Here is a 14,443-nt window from a genome sequence, read left to right on the forward strand (position 1 = left end):
TAACTGCCCACATGAGAACCCACACAGGTGAGAAACCACATTCTTGCAAAACATGTGGGAAATGCTTTACTCAAAATGGTAGTTTAACTGCCCACATGAGAACCCACATAGGTGAGAAACCATTTTCTTGCAAAACATGTGACAAATGTTTCAGTCAAAAAAGTAACTTAACTTTCCATATGAGAACTCACAGATGAGAAGCCATTTTCTTGCAAATTATGGTGGAAATGTTTTAGACAAAATAGTGTTTTAACTGTCCACAAGAGAACCCACACAAATAAGTCAAGTGTTTGCCAAACAGGTGTGACCAACTGAACTATTTGTTTAATGTTCTTTGGTAGGTTTTATTTCTGTGTACTATTGAATGTGAACTGACAGCTGACACTGAGATCTGTCATGTTGATTTGTGTGTATGTCGAAAAAATATTTTTTTATGCAACCAGTTCAATGAATTGGTTTCCTGAATGAATTGTTAAATAATTTATATAAAACTATGTTTTTTGTTTTATTTTAGATACGTTAGTAATCCCAGGGAACGTCTTTAAGGCTGCTGCCAAGCAGTGTCATACAATGACTAGCAAGGTACACCACAGGCTAGGGTGAAGTGTCTTGCCCAAAGACACACAACATTGACTTTAGGGAGGAGTTGGGATTGAACCACCAACCTTCTGGTTATTGGACAACCCTGCTATACCACTGTGGCACTGCTGCCCCGAAAACACAAAGGCACTGCTGGGATTTGAACCCAGGGTCTCCTGTTTACAAGACAGGCGCTTTGACCAACTAAGCCACAGCGCCTTCAGGTATATCAGCTGTATCTCAGAATGTGATGGAGGTAAAGCATGCTGGGACATGTTCAATCAATTGTACTGCATTTCTGCAGTATCATTTCCTTAACATAGCATGTAACACTTGATAGCCCTGATTGTCTGTAGACAGTTGTCAATTAATAAATTCAAATTAATTCTATAATACCTGACTTATTTTTCTACGAAGGTTTGAATTTTGAGACTGTTTAAACAAGAGAGAAAAGTGTGACAATGTGCTGCTATGTGGTGGCAGGGCAGCAAGTAGGTGGGCCCTGGTAAGAAAAAGAGGGGCTGCCCAGCTGTAGCAGTGGTGTAAAACAGCTGACCCTGGCGAGACAGGGGGCTAACCCGGCACAAGTAGGCACACACACACAGCCAGGTGCCATGGATGGACAGTGGCAGAAGATTAAAAGATGAGTAGCAGTCAAGGAGGGGCTTGATGGCTTTAGAAGGAAGGGATTATGCCTTGTTTTTGCAACCGGTTGCTGACTCAGGTCTTCTCGTATCATTTTTGATCTGCAATAAAGACTCTGAGTTTGCCTGTCTACAGTTGTCTTTGTGACTGTTGTTTTTGTAGATGTGAGCTTTATTGACCTCAGTTCTCATATTTCAAAAGAATGTACAGAACAACAATTTGTTATATCTTCCATCGTTATTTCAGGTGAGGGAAATGAGGAAATAGTTCTTAGAAACGACACAATTTATTAGCCTCTGTGTAGCAACTTGGCAGAGCTCAACTCATCCTCATACAGGGGCATACTCAAAACATTACATGCTTACGTACAACGTAACTATGGTTACCCGTAGGGACCAAAATACATAGCAATTTGGACTACCGGTAAATGATGGCTTTAGAGGACCTGCACAGCTCAGCTGAAATCATTCAGACCTCAGTGCTACATATGATGGTATCATTTGATGGTCTGTGTAGTCCTGTTTGGATGTCAGATTTTATAAGGTCCATAGCTTCTGTTTTACAATGTGTTATTTTTGGCCCACAAGCTAAACAGAACCAGAAGTGCAAAAATGGACTGATGAAGATGATATTGAGCATTTCCTTACCTCTTTTCACATCTGACATCATCATTTCACAGACACTTTGTGATGAAATGACGTCAGCACAGTGTGTGTAGTGTGTACTTGTAACATCAGCTGGACCCATGTAGGAGGCAGAGGTGGACTTTTGTTCAATAAGTCTCCTCTTATTGAGTGTAGAGTCACTAACATCAGCTCACAGTGTGATGAGCTCCTGCTTCTTATTCTGCATCAACTAGATGAGGAAGAATAGAATGTTCCTGTGTGCATGCAGCAACACACATCAGACAGAGAGCCTGACTGCATCACTGTGAGGGTCCTGATCAGCACCATGGACAGCTGCCACTTGTGTCTTTGACTGCTGAGATTTTCAAACAGGTCTCTGAATAATAGGAGGAGGATCCTGCTGTGAGCTCCACTGGAGACACTGCTGCTGCTTCTTACTTCTTGGACCACCCGTTATTAATACATTGTGTTGAACAGGTGTACATAATAAAGTGTCTGCTGGGTGTAATGTTGTTATTACTCCCATCAGTGTTTTACAAACTCTTCTCATATGTCCTGTTTATTTCTGTTACCAAAAAAGAGTCCAAACAAAACAACAGTGTGTTTGGGATGTCTCACAGCTTGTTCTCCTCCTCTGAGCACAACTTTTTTTTCTGGGGTCATATTTAAATACTGTTGTGTAATTGGTCAGAATTTTGAAAAGTGTGTAGTGATTGGAGAAAAGTGGAAAAGCCTCTCCACTAACTGAGAATCCACACAGGTCAAACAATACTGTCTGCCAGACCTGTGGTTCAGTCTATTATCATGCTAGGCGCACGTACACGCCCACCTACACGCTGAACATTATTAGCTCGTTACACATTAAGGAAACTGGTGTTTGGGCAAAAAAGCAAAACCATGGAATCATGAATAGTATCAACAAATCTTCCTCCTCCTCCTGAAATGACTGCAAACCTGATGCTCAGCTTCTTTGTCTCCAGGAGTCCTAATTCAAAGGGACTGATTTATGATGCTGCTGCTCAGATGTTTTTATGATGTTTTACCACGATTAAAGAACACGGTGATGTAGTGACTTGTTATATTTAATGTAAGTACTAAATGTTATTAAATACTAAAGTGTGGAATGAGAAGAGACTCATGTGTCTGCATGTCAGTAACACAAAAGAACAGCTTAGCAGAACGGTTGTCATGTGATTGAGGTTTGACTGAGAGCTTGTTCATTCGATTCAATGAATTGCTAAGAATGTGAATCAAATAAGAATGAATTTTGGAAAACAGTATTTTCTTTAAATGCACAGCAAAAATAAACAAATAGCATGTAGACATGAAAGCCATTACGGGGACGTTTGATTTCTTCCCCAGGATCCTCCACTAACAGCTGCTCAGCATCAATCCGAGTAAGAAAAAACACACTGCTGTGTAAGAAGAGCCATTTCCTTTTCCATGGCCTCAAGTTTAAGAGCACGTCTTGTTAATATGTCCACAACTTTACATTCAATCTCTACAAGTTGCCTGCGGAGGTCCTCCCTGGATACAGCAGGGTCACAACAGCTGTCCTATAACACACACATGCATGTTAGTGTGATGACAAAAACAATCATTTTAGACATTTTACTGAAGTTTGAGGTTGAAATAACTCACCATGAGACGTTGGATGAGCTGCATAACCTCCAGGCTCTCAGGAGACTCTAATTCTTCTAGTGAGAAGTCCATTATCTATGAGGACACACCAGGAAGATCCTGAAGCTGAGTGTGTAACAATTTACATCGTAACAGCTCAGAGTGAAAACAACATGAAACTGAAGTTGTGCACATGATTGTGAACAGTGGAATAAAACTCAGTGTTCAGTAAATTAGAAAGCACAGAGGCAACAGTCACAGGTCCACAGCGACCAGGGTCAGGATGAGGTCTACATCTGGGTTTGGATTTCACATGATAACACTGTGCCCAGTTACACATTGAAACTTGAAATAATAACACAAAACAGTGAGGGGCACTTCCTGCACTTTTGGACATTAAACAGTGAACAGTGCAGCTTTCTGAATAAAGTACACTGTCTGATGATGGAGCTGTCCTCTGTGTCCTTACTGCAGGTGGACTCTGTAGCTCTCAGCACTGCTTCACCTTTCAGACAAACTTTCTACTGCCTCTATAATCTAACCAACATTGCATGGAAACACTAGCAAACCTCTGGTAGCTGTGTCATGTTATTTTAGACCCTGTTCACACAGAATCGCTGGAATCTGGCTAAGCTCTGAATGCAAATGCAGCTAGCGACTCCCGCTAGCACCGTCAAACTTCCAGGTTCACGGGGAGGGTATCCAGGTCACGTACAAAAACACTAGAAAGGAATAAACTAGTTACACTAACCAGGGACTCACATTTCTAACTTTACATGCAGTTCTAGAGGAAAAGACCAGAAGAATGCAGAGCTGCTGAAACTTACTGTAGTCCTGCTGCAGTGGATCCACACGTCCTGCTGGAGAGTTGTCTGTAGCAGTCAGACACACACTGACTCGTACTGTTAGATTCACTGAGAGGAGGTTTATATTTCACTTTGAAGCTCCGCCCTCTGTTTGTATCAACCCCCTCCCACCAACATGGAGGCCATGCTGGCACCATGTTGGCACAGAAAATGGCACATTGTTTACATGAATAATAGTTGTGTATCGTTGTATATTTAGTCAGGTCATGTCAGGACTGTGTCCTGTGTAACTGCACTGATGTTGAGTTCTGTTGGAATAATTCTACCTTAATTTGTTTTTTACTATTAATTCACTGATTCTTGAGATTAGGGACAAAACATGTCCTCAATTTAAAAGCAAGCGTGCTTTCATAGCAATCTGATATAGTATGAGGGCAGAGCAAGAAAGTACATGCCAATTAGCATGACCTCTGCAAGAGGTCATAAGAGCTGCCTGAAAGAAAAAGTGATTAAACATGTGAATAATACATAAAAATTACAACAAAATTAATTTGATGGTTTTATAAAATGTACAAGAATACATTAAGTTCAATAAATATAATTATATCCATTAAAAAATCTTTTCAAAGTAGCGTCCTCACATCAAGTCAACTCCGTCAGGTTTTTTCAAGTTTCTAAATAAATCAGGCATATATTGGTCAGCTATAACACTGAGGACCCCCTTTTCATTTTCCCTCTCTTGATGGAAGCAGCAGCACAACACATGCTCAAGTAAGTTTAACAGTTTTTTTTCTTTTTAGCCAATAAAGGCGATTTCTCTGTCGTCACAAGTTTTGGGTGTCAACTTTGTCATCTAGGTATAATTGTCTTATATGAAAATTGTTAAATAAATGTAGGTAATTTAGCGTAGCTTATAGAGGCAGCTACCACCTGGGGGAAAACAAAATGGCTCCAGTGTATGTGACATGATTGAGACAAAAAAACAATTCATTTTGTCAACTCCGTCAGGAGTCAACTCCGTCAGAATGAATGCCTGACGGTGTTGACATTTAACCTGACGGGGTTGAAAAATTCTCCAGAACTCATTATGTATTGAATAACAAAACATAGAATGACAAAATACTCACATAAATCTTATCTAACACTGACTGATATTTATTTTATTTAAAAAATTATTTATTTAAATTTAAATACATTTTAAATTATTTATTTAAAAAAGAAATGATCAACACAAATGTTAACTTGTATGTATTGCTTTTATCTGTAGGTAGACATGGCTAGATGTAAACTTTCAGTGGAAGAGCAAAGAAAAAGAAATAGGGAATATCGAAGAAGGAGAAGACAGAAAATAAACAGTGATGCAGACAAAAGAAGGGAATCTCTAGAGAAGGAAAGGCAAAGATGGAGGCAAAGGGTCCTCAACAAAGCTGTGAGAACAGTGGTAGACTTGGGGCCAAGGGAACTCAGACATTGCAGAAAACGTTGGAGGGAAGCAAAGAAAAGGTCAAGAAGTTCCAGAGCCACACAGTATATTGTCACCCCACCAGCTAGTCCCTTAGAGCAGGGGATCGAAGAGCCGGCCACCAGTAGACGAGCTCTTGCAAATGAGAGACAGAGAAGAAGAGCTAGAAAGAGACACTCAAGGGAAATACAAGCTTTGAAGAAAAAGATTGATAAATTGAGAAAAGAGCGAAACAGGCTTAGGAAGCAGAGATGGCGGGAGAAAAAGGCTAAAGTAACTCCAAAATCAAATGACAAACAAAATAGAGGTAGAACAACAGTAGATTCTCCACGAACAGAGACAGAGAAGATGTTATCAGGAAGCTATCTTAGGAACCCAAATATCAAAAGAACACTTTTTTTTTCACAATGTTCTCTGCAAGGAGCTTAGACAGGACCAAGAAACTGTGTCACAGAGACGCACAAATGGTCATAGGCAACTGGCACTGTCTGGCAAGGTTCTAAGGAAGTATCGGCTTCTTCATGGTGTGCACAAGTTTGGAGTCAGCTACAAGTCAATGAGTCTAAAAAAGAAACCAGAAAAAAAGAAAACATATCTCCAGCTCATCAGCCAGACAGTTAAGGAATTCTTTGAGAGCTCATCCCGCATGACCACTGATAAAACTGACACCATCACCAGAAAAAAAATCAAGCGCCAGCGAATGGTTCTGACTGACTCCATGCTAAATCTCCACGCTGAGTTTCTTAACACAAACCCAAATCTGAAACTCAGTTATTCTTCATTTTGTGCACTACAACCGTTCTATGTTACACCTCCAAAGGCATCTGACAGAAACACATGCATGTGTCATTACCATGCAAATGCCAACTTAATGCTTCAAGCTCTTGTGTCATCAGGTGTTGTGGAGTCAGCAAAACGTGAAGATAGTTTTCATTTAGTTTGTTGCTCTCCAGCAAGTGAGGCTTGTCTTCTTCGCACTTGTTTATGCTGCAAAACCAAACACACAGCTGTGGCTCCAGAACTGGGTGGAACTAATGTTCAGTGGGAGCAGTGGGAGAGAGTTCAGGACCAGACAACAACTGAGAGCCATTTCAACATGAGACTTCAACCACACTCAGGAAGTCTTTCAGAATTGCTTCATCTGTATGAAGAGAAACTTAAAAGGGAGACAACAACACATGTCTGCCTGGTTCGCAATCAAGTAAATACATACAAAGATGTCATCAAAACCTGCAATGAGAACACAGTCATCGTGCATATTGATTTCTCAGAATCCTGGAAGTGTAAATATGCATCTGAGGTTCAGGCCTGCCGTTTTGGCCAGAACTTGCCTCAGTGGACTCTACATACTGGGATGTTTTATACCAAGGATGAAAAGGCAGCATTTTGCTCAGTGTCTGAGTCCAAGAGACAAGATGCGGCAGCAATCTGGACTCACATAGATCCTGTCCTCACAGACATAAAGACCAAATATCCATCAGTAACCACTGTACACTTCTGGTCAGATGGGCCAAGTAAGCAGTTCAAAAACAAGAAAAACTTCTTACTCATTTCTGAAGTGCCACCCACTTTCGGCTTCAGTAGGACTACATGGAATTACTTTCCAACAGCCCATGGCAAGGGTGCCCCTGATGGCATTGGAGGAACTGTAAAGAGAACTGCAGACTCGTTGATTCTACAGGGAAGTCATATTGAGAATGGAAACGTGTTCTTTGACAAGGTTTCAAACTGCCTCAATGGTGTGCAGCTGTATCTTACTGAGGAAGAAGACATGGAGAAATATGATGCATTTCTTACACAACAGCTCAGACAGGTTCCAGCAACAAGACAAATACACCAGGTCATCCCGAATGACAATAGTATCTGTCACAGACAGATGTCTTGCTTTTGTAGTGAGCCTCTGGATTGTCAGTGCTTTGCCCTGGCTACCTCACATTTGCAAGAACGCATAGTAGAGCAGCACACTGAAGCAAGGAGAAGTAAGAAGAGGCCACTGGCCCTGTTAATGGAGGAGATGGAAAATGAAGCGGAAGAAGAAGACAATTTGATGGAGACATGGGAAGCAGAAGACAGTGATTTGATGGATGAAATAGAGGAGACATTGAATGGTCCTGAGGGCACTGTTGTTGATATCACTATCAACAATGTTGAAAAAGGAGACTGGCTAGCAGTGGTATATGACAACCACTGGTGGCTTGCAAAGTCCATTGACATAGACAATGAGCACCAAGATGTGAAGGTTGAGTTTATGCACCCTTGTGGTCCTACAGCCACTTTTCACCCAAAACAAGGAACGGAGGTCATCTGTTTTTGTCCAGTAAAGGACATCCTTCTTAAATTAACTGGGAGTGCATCACCAGTCAAGTCCAGTCGGAGACGAGAGCTCTATAACATGACTCCTGAAGTAATGAACTTCATAGAGCGCATGCATGTTCGCCGCTTGTTGTCTGATGCCTAAATCGTACAGGTTAGGTAAATTTTTGAATTATTGAGTTATGCATAAAGTCATTTAGGAGATCTGCAACCTTGACACTTGTCCTGTAGAAACCAAGTTACCTGACTGATAGAACATACTGTACAGCAGCTGTATAATAACATACATATCATACATGCACTGAATAATAACAGACATTGCATTGACATTTTGAGTCTGATTGTAAACTTTCATTTACAGTGAGCCCTTGAAAGGAGGGAGGATGCATTCAGGGAGTTTTTGGGATCCCACACAGGTGCCACTGGAAGCCTGTGTCCTAAATAAGTTTTAAATGTTTCCTCAAACAGTTCAGTTCAGCAATATTCCAAGTATAGAGTACCTCCAAAGTTGTCATGTGTATTCATGTGTTGTTTACTGGCCTTGTTAATAGGCTTTGCCTACTCTTGTCAACTCCATCAGTTGACAAGAGTGTAGGTTTATTCTTTTTTTTTTTTTTTAAATGCATTTTGGTACAATTTATGAATTTGTTTATTAAAATATTACTTGGACTGCATGCACTGGTCTCTTATTTGCATAAATTGGCAGATTAAATATAATATTAAATATAATTTATATATTTTATAATTTATTTATATAATATTAAAAATGAATATATGAAACAAAGTTTTTTTTAAAAGTCATTTTCCAAAACCGTGTAAAATAATGACAGAATGGTACAATATGTATTTTAATCACTTTTTTATGATTAAGTAAGCTAGTACTTGATATTTGAAGCTTTTAAAGTTTGACTTAATTATTCAAATTGAAATAAAATTATTTTGGATATGTTGTATGGAGTTGACATATGATGAAAAAAAATCAGATAAATCCTAATTTTTATAAAAAATTATATAGTAAATAACTTACTACATTTACATTTACTACAAATATATATTTTTTAATTTTAAATGTAGTTCTGTCCATAATCTCAAGAATCAGAGAATTAATTATAGTGTATAGTGATTAATCATTACGTAGTCCTGTGATCCTGTTTTATGATTATGCTTGTGCCTATTCTAAGATGTGTGTATTCTGAGAAGCTGTGTCTGTCAGATAACAGAGGGTATAAGAAGGGAGCTGCTTGAGCACTCCTACAAAGGCAACTGTCTGTGTCTGTGACTGCTCCTTCCTGCAGGAATAAACACACTTGAGTGAACTCCAGCTATTATCTCTTGTGTATTTTTCTAACATAAATTGGTCCTTCGAGCCGGATCCCAATACGCACTCACTTCTCTGGCGGCTGCTTGATAGTGCACACTGACGAGGGCCTTGCCTCCGCTAGAAGCAGGGAGCCACTAGAGGAGGGAGAGCTGACGGGATTCTTATTTGAACCTGCTGTCTTTCACTCTCGTGTACACCGGTGAGAAGTTTTTTTCTTTTTCTTTAAATCTTGCTTCAATACATCTTCTGCATGCATGGCATTTTCTTTAATGATTGTCAGTGTCGCAGTCCTCCATCCAACTAAGTGTGGGGAATTAAAAAACCAATGGGGAAATTGCATTTTTGCAACAGCAGGTACAGACAGCAAAGGATAAGTTAAGAAAAGATATATATGATAAAATAAACTACCAATAAAATATAGAATAGAATCATCAACAGTTTACATATGAACAGTTATTGCACAGGTGAGTGGAGGGAGAAGTGGTCTGTAAGAAAACTGTACATAGTGCATCAGAAACTAAATAAATAATGTGTTGTACACTGTGGTGTGTGAATATTGCACCTATTAGAAGTGGTTATTATACAGTCTGACAGCAGCAGAGGTTGTGTGTAATGACGCAGCTCACCAGCAGAGGGCGTGTGACGGAGCAACAAGCAGAAACTACAGAGGAGAAGAGACACAACAAAGATCAGAACAGACACACTCAGCTCTTCTCTCTGAGACCATGATGATACCGTCACATATCATCACTGCACATGTTTTTGGCTGCACGTCTGGAAATGAGAGGAGACAGAACATTATCATACATGTTGCATAAGTAAAGTCACATGACATGCACCACTGTAAATAAAGGAAATCACATATTTTTAAGACACTTAGAGCATAGAGCCCAAGAAATAATATAATCTAAAGCTCACAAGACACAAGACGAACAGAACAGAACAGAACAAATACTTTATTTATCCCAAACTGGGAAATGTCTTCTATCTTCTTGTCTTCAGCAGCAATGTACAGGGTCAGTATCATCCTATCTGGTGGTAAAAGTCTTTCTCGCCGTCGGGGAATCGAACCCCGGTCTTCCGCGTGACAGGCGGAGATACTATCCACTATACTAACGAGGAATGCTGACAACCACCATCTGTCATAGCAGCAGCCACCTGGTGCGGTCATGTGTCAGCTGGGGTGTGACGGAGTGGCTACGTCAGTAACTGTGAGCAGACTGCAGGTGTGTGTGCACCCAGACGCACAGGTCCCAGCTGAGAGCAGCCGGACCTTCCTGTCCTCCTGTCCATCGCTGTCCAAGGTGAACCGACACCACCAGACCACAGGGCCATTATTTATTTAGCAGGAAAGAAGAAGATGCTCTGCAGCATTCAGGTGTGTTAACACAGTGCAGAGAGAGGAAGACATGAACAATGGTGTCAGAGCAGCAGCTGTTGCTGCATCAGCCAGGTGGAGCTGTGCAGTGTGCAGCAGCATGAGCACAGAGGTCCTGTTTGAACGGGCAGTGAGGATGAGCAGACTGCAATCAACTTTGAGCCCCGAAGGTTGCTGCTTGGGGCCTCAGCCCAGAGCGCGCTCTGCCTCAGCATTCATTGTCCTGCTGTCACTCAGCAGGCCACACCCATGTCCCACCCCCCGCAAAATCGGGGTCAAAACCTCAAAGGTGAAAAAAGGAGAGGCGAAAGTGGAAAAAAGATTTGAACCTGAAAAGTAAATCTGAAGCTGAAAAAAGATTTGAACCTGAAGAAACAAGATGTGAAACTGTAAAAAATTAAGATTTGAATCTGAAAACAAAAAATCTGAAACTGAAAAAATAAAATGGTAAATATGAAAATAATTATTGAAATGAAACCTGAAAATAAACTATTTATTCAAAAGAATTTCAAAGTTGATTCAAAAAAATCAACATCAAAACATTAATTTTCAGTTTCAAGTTTTAGTGTTTGAATTAATTTTATTTTTTCAGGTGAACAAAATTTATGACCCCGATTTGGCTCCATAATCGTGAGGGATTGCCCAGAAGGGGGCGGTGAGTCTGGCCCTACCCCGGATCCTGTAGCATATAAAAAAAATGAGCGCACCCGGAAGGGGTGGCGCAGGGATCAGTGCGTTGACAGCCGTGGATGGGGGGGAGGTGAAGAGCCCTGCCCGGAGGCTGCCAGGTGGTGAAGAGGCTCTGTCACTGGGATCCAGCCTGGATGACGTTAGCCTATATGCCGGCTCCCAGGAGCTTGGGCAAAGCACCATGAAGGACAGTTTTGTGAGGCTCACCCTTCGCTCCAGTAAGTCCCTGCTGGCTGAAAAAGCCAGGGCAAGAGAAGCCGTCTCTGTGCCCGCCTTCCTGGGACATAGGGTGATCTCCTCCGACTCTGACCTGGAGAGAGAGGCAGGGCAGAAATTGTATAGAAAAAAGATGCAGGAAGCAAAACAGAATAGGCATGCAAGGAAAAAGAAATGATACTGTTGCATTGAGGTCTGCCTCCACCTTACTTCTTGATCACAATCACATCTTTAAACATTCCTGGCGCAAGGACAATAGAGAAAATACAACACACACACACGGATATTCTCTGTATGCAGGAAGTAAGGTGGAGCGCAGACCTATTAAGTCAAGTAAAGAACATTTGGAGAGGAGAAATATTTTATGACCCTGGACCCTCTCTGGCAGCGGGCGCTGCTGTGCGGATCAAACCGGGCCTCCCTCACGATGTGGCCTGTGTGCACACCGACGGCGGGGGCCGGTTGGTCATGGTGGACCTGAAAGAAGGCAGCAAGGGTCTAAGTAATTAATATATATGGAAACAATGATGAAAAGGGAAGGAAAGATTTACTATGGGAAAAACTAAGTAAATGGGTATCGGGGAATTGCATCATAATTGGGGATTTTAATATAATAATGACAACAGAAGATACAGTAAATATAAATAACAACAAATTAAAGAGTGACACGAGCAGACAAGAATTACTAAAGTTAATGTCGGAATATAATTTAATAGATTTATGGAGAGTGCTAAACCCGGGAGGTCGGGACTACTCCAGGAGACAGCTGGTGCGGGGGAAGCTGAGACAATCCCGAATAGACTTGGTGCTGGCGTCTCCTGGAGAAGTCACAGAGGTGGACACCGTGGATTACATGCCTAACAGGTGGAGCGATCATTCCCTGCTTCAGGTTCGCATGAGAGGAGCGGGCAGGCCCAGAAACGGCGGTCTGTGGGTTCTAAACAATAAAATCTGAGAAAATGAACATTTCAAAATAAAGATTAATTCTTTTCTAAACGAATAAAATATGAAATAACGGAAACCGAAGACTTATTGAAATGGTGGGAGGGGGTAAAAAATAGGATAAAAAACTGTGGTAGGAAAAACAGGAAGAGAACGAATTATTAGAAATAATAAAAATCGAAACGAAAAAAATAGAAGAAAATCCGGATCGAAACACAATCATACTCGCAACAGCGCAGGCAAAACTGCACAATTTAACGGTCAACAAATGCAAAGCAGCGGCAATAAGAGCAAAAGCAAAATATCTAGTGGAAGGGGAAAAATCAACAAGTTACTTTCTGGGGTTGGAAAAACAAAAACAAGAAAACCCTTTTATAAAATCGATAGTAAACAGTGAGGGGGAAATAATAACGGACCTGGGAGGGATTTTACAAACGGCGCAGAATTTCTATAGCAAATTATTTCAAACTGAAGCAACAGATCAGGACGAAAGGGAAAAAATATAAATTATCTGGAGAAAAAGCTGGACGAAGCAGACAGGGCCTTCTGTGACTCCGACCTGACAATACAACAAATCACAACAGCCATAAAATCACTGAATACGGGGAAAAGCCCAGGATGGGACGGACTGACAGCTGAATTTTACCAAGCGTTCAGTCCTAACCTGGCCCCCATCCTATTTCAATGAAATAGAAAGAAGAAAAACAACAACGGAGACTTTTGCAAAAGGAATAATAACAATAGTGTATAAAAAGAAAGGGGATAAAACAAACTAGAAAACTACAGACCGATAAGTCTTTTGAATACGGATTATAAAATAATGGCGAACATTTTAGCAAACAGGCTGAAAGGGTCATTGAGGAGGTGGTGGGTGAGACACAGGCACATGGCGTGCCGGGCAGAGACATTTCTGACTCTGTCCTGGCCGTCAGATGCCTGGTCAAACACATGCACAACGGGGGTTTTTATTGAGTGTAGATTTTGAAAAAGCTTTTGATCGTGTGGAGCACACCTTTCTATGGCGAGTCCTAGAGAGGCTGGGCTTTGGAGAGCGGTACATTAACTGGATCAAAACACTGTACAGCGGAGCCACCAGCTGCGTCAAAATAAACGGCGCGTGCACGGGCGCGTTTCCGCTGAGCAGATCGATCAGACAGGGCTGTCCGCTGTCTGCCATGCTCTTCACCCTGGTGACAGAGCCTCTGGCAGAAGCGAAATGTAAATATTAGAGGGATTAGAGTGGGAGAGTCTGCGTGCTGCAAGATTGTGCAGTACGCAGACGACACAAATGCCACGGTGGTAGATAAAGATAGTGTTAATGAGGTGATGGGCACGATAGATTCTTTTTGTAAAGCATCGGGTGCAAAAATGAATATTAATAAAACACAAATAATGATGTGTGGGGGAGCACAAAGCACACGCAACACATGGGGGTTTCAGAATGCGGGAGAGGAAATAAAGATACTGGGGGTGTGGGTGGGGAAAGATGAAGGGAGAGCAAATCAAAAACATTGGGACATTTTAACAGGAATAATCAAGAACATAATTAACCTGTGGAAGCAGAGACAGCTGGGGATAAAGGGAAAAATAACTGTAATCAATTCACTAATGATGTCTACCATGAATCATGTCCTGGCTGTTTGTCCTCTGTCCCCACAGCAGGAGAGCAACATTAACAAAGCCATCAGCAGCTTCCTGTGGAGGTCTAACATGAACCAGGTCGCCCATGACGTCATGATACTTAGTCCGGTTCGGGGACATTGTCGACCCGGCCGGTGGCATAGAAGCTGCGGGGATCCTGGCCATCCTAAGGAGGGGGAGAATAGTTTTCAGAAAAGGCAACAT

General features: G+C 41.4%; 1 non-coding gene across 1 annotated transcript; it reads right to left on the reverse strand.

Annotated features, from left to right (window-relative positions):
- Positions 1-724: 724 nt before the first annotated feature.
- Positions 725-798, reverse strand: trnat-ugu (transfer RNA threonine (anticodon UGU)). The gene has a single exon. It is a non-coding gene; the product is annotated as a tRNA-Thr (tRNA).
- Positions 799-14,443: the final 13,645 nt, after the last annotated feature.

This window comes from Parambassis ranga, unplaced genomic scaffold (assembly GCF_900634625.1).
Source record: "Parambassis ranga unplaced genomic scaffold, fParRan2.1 scaffold_21_arrow_ctg1, whole genome shotgun sequence".
Taxonomy (NCBI): Eukaryota; Metazoa; Chordata; class Actinopteri; family Ambassidae; genus Parambassis; species Parambassis ranga.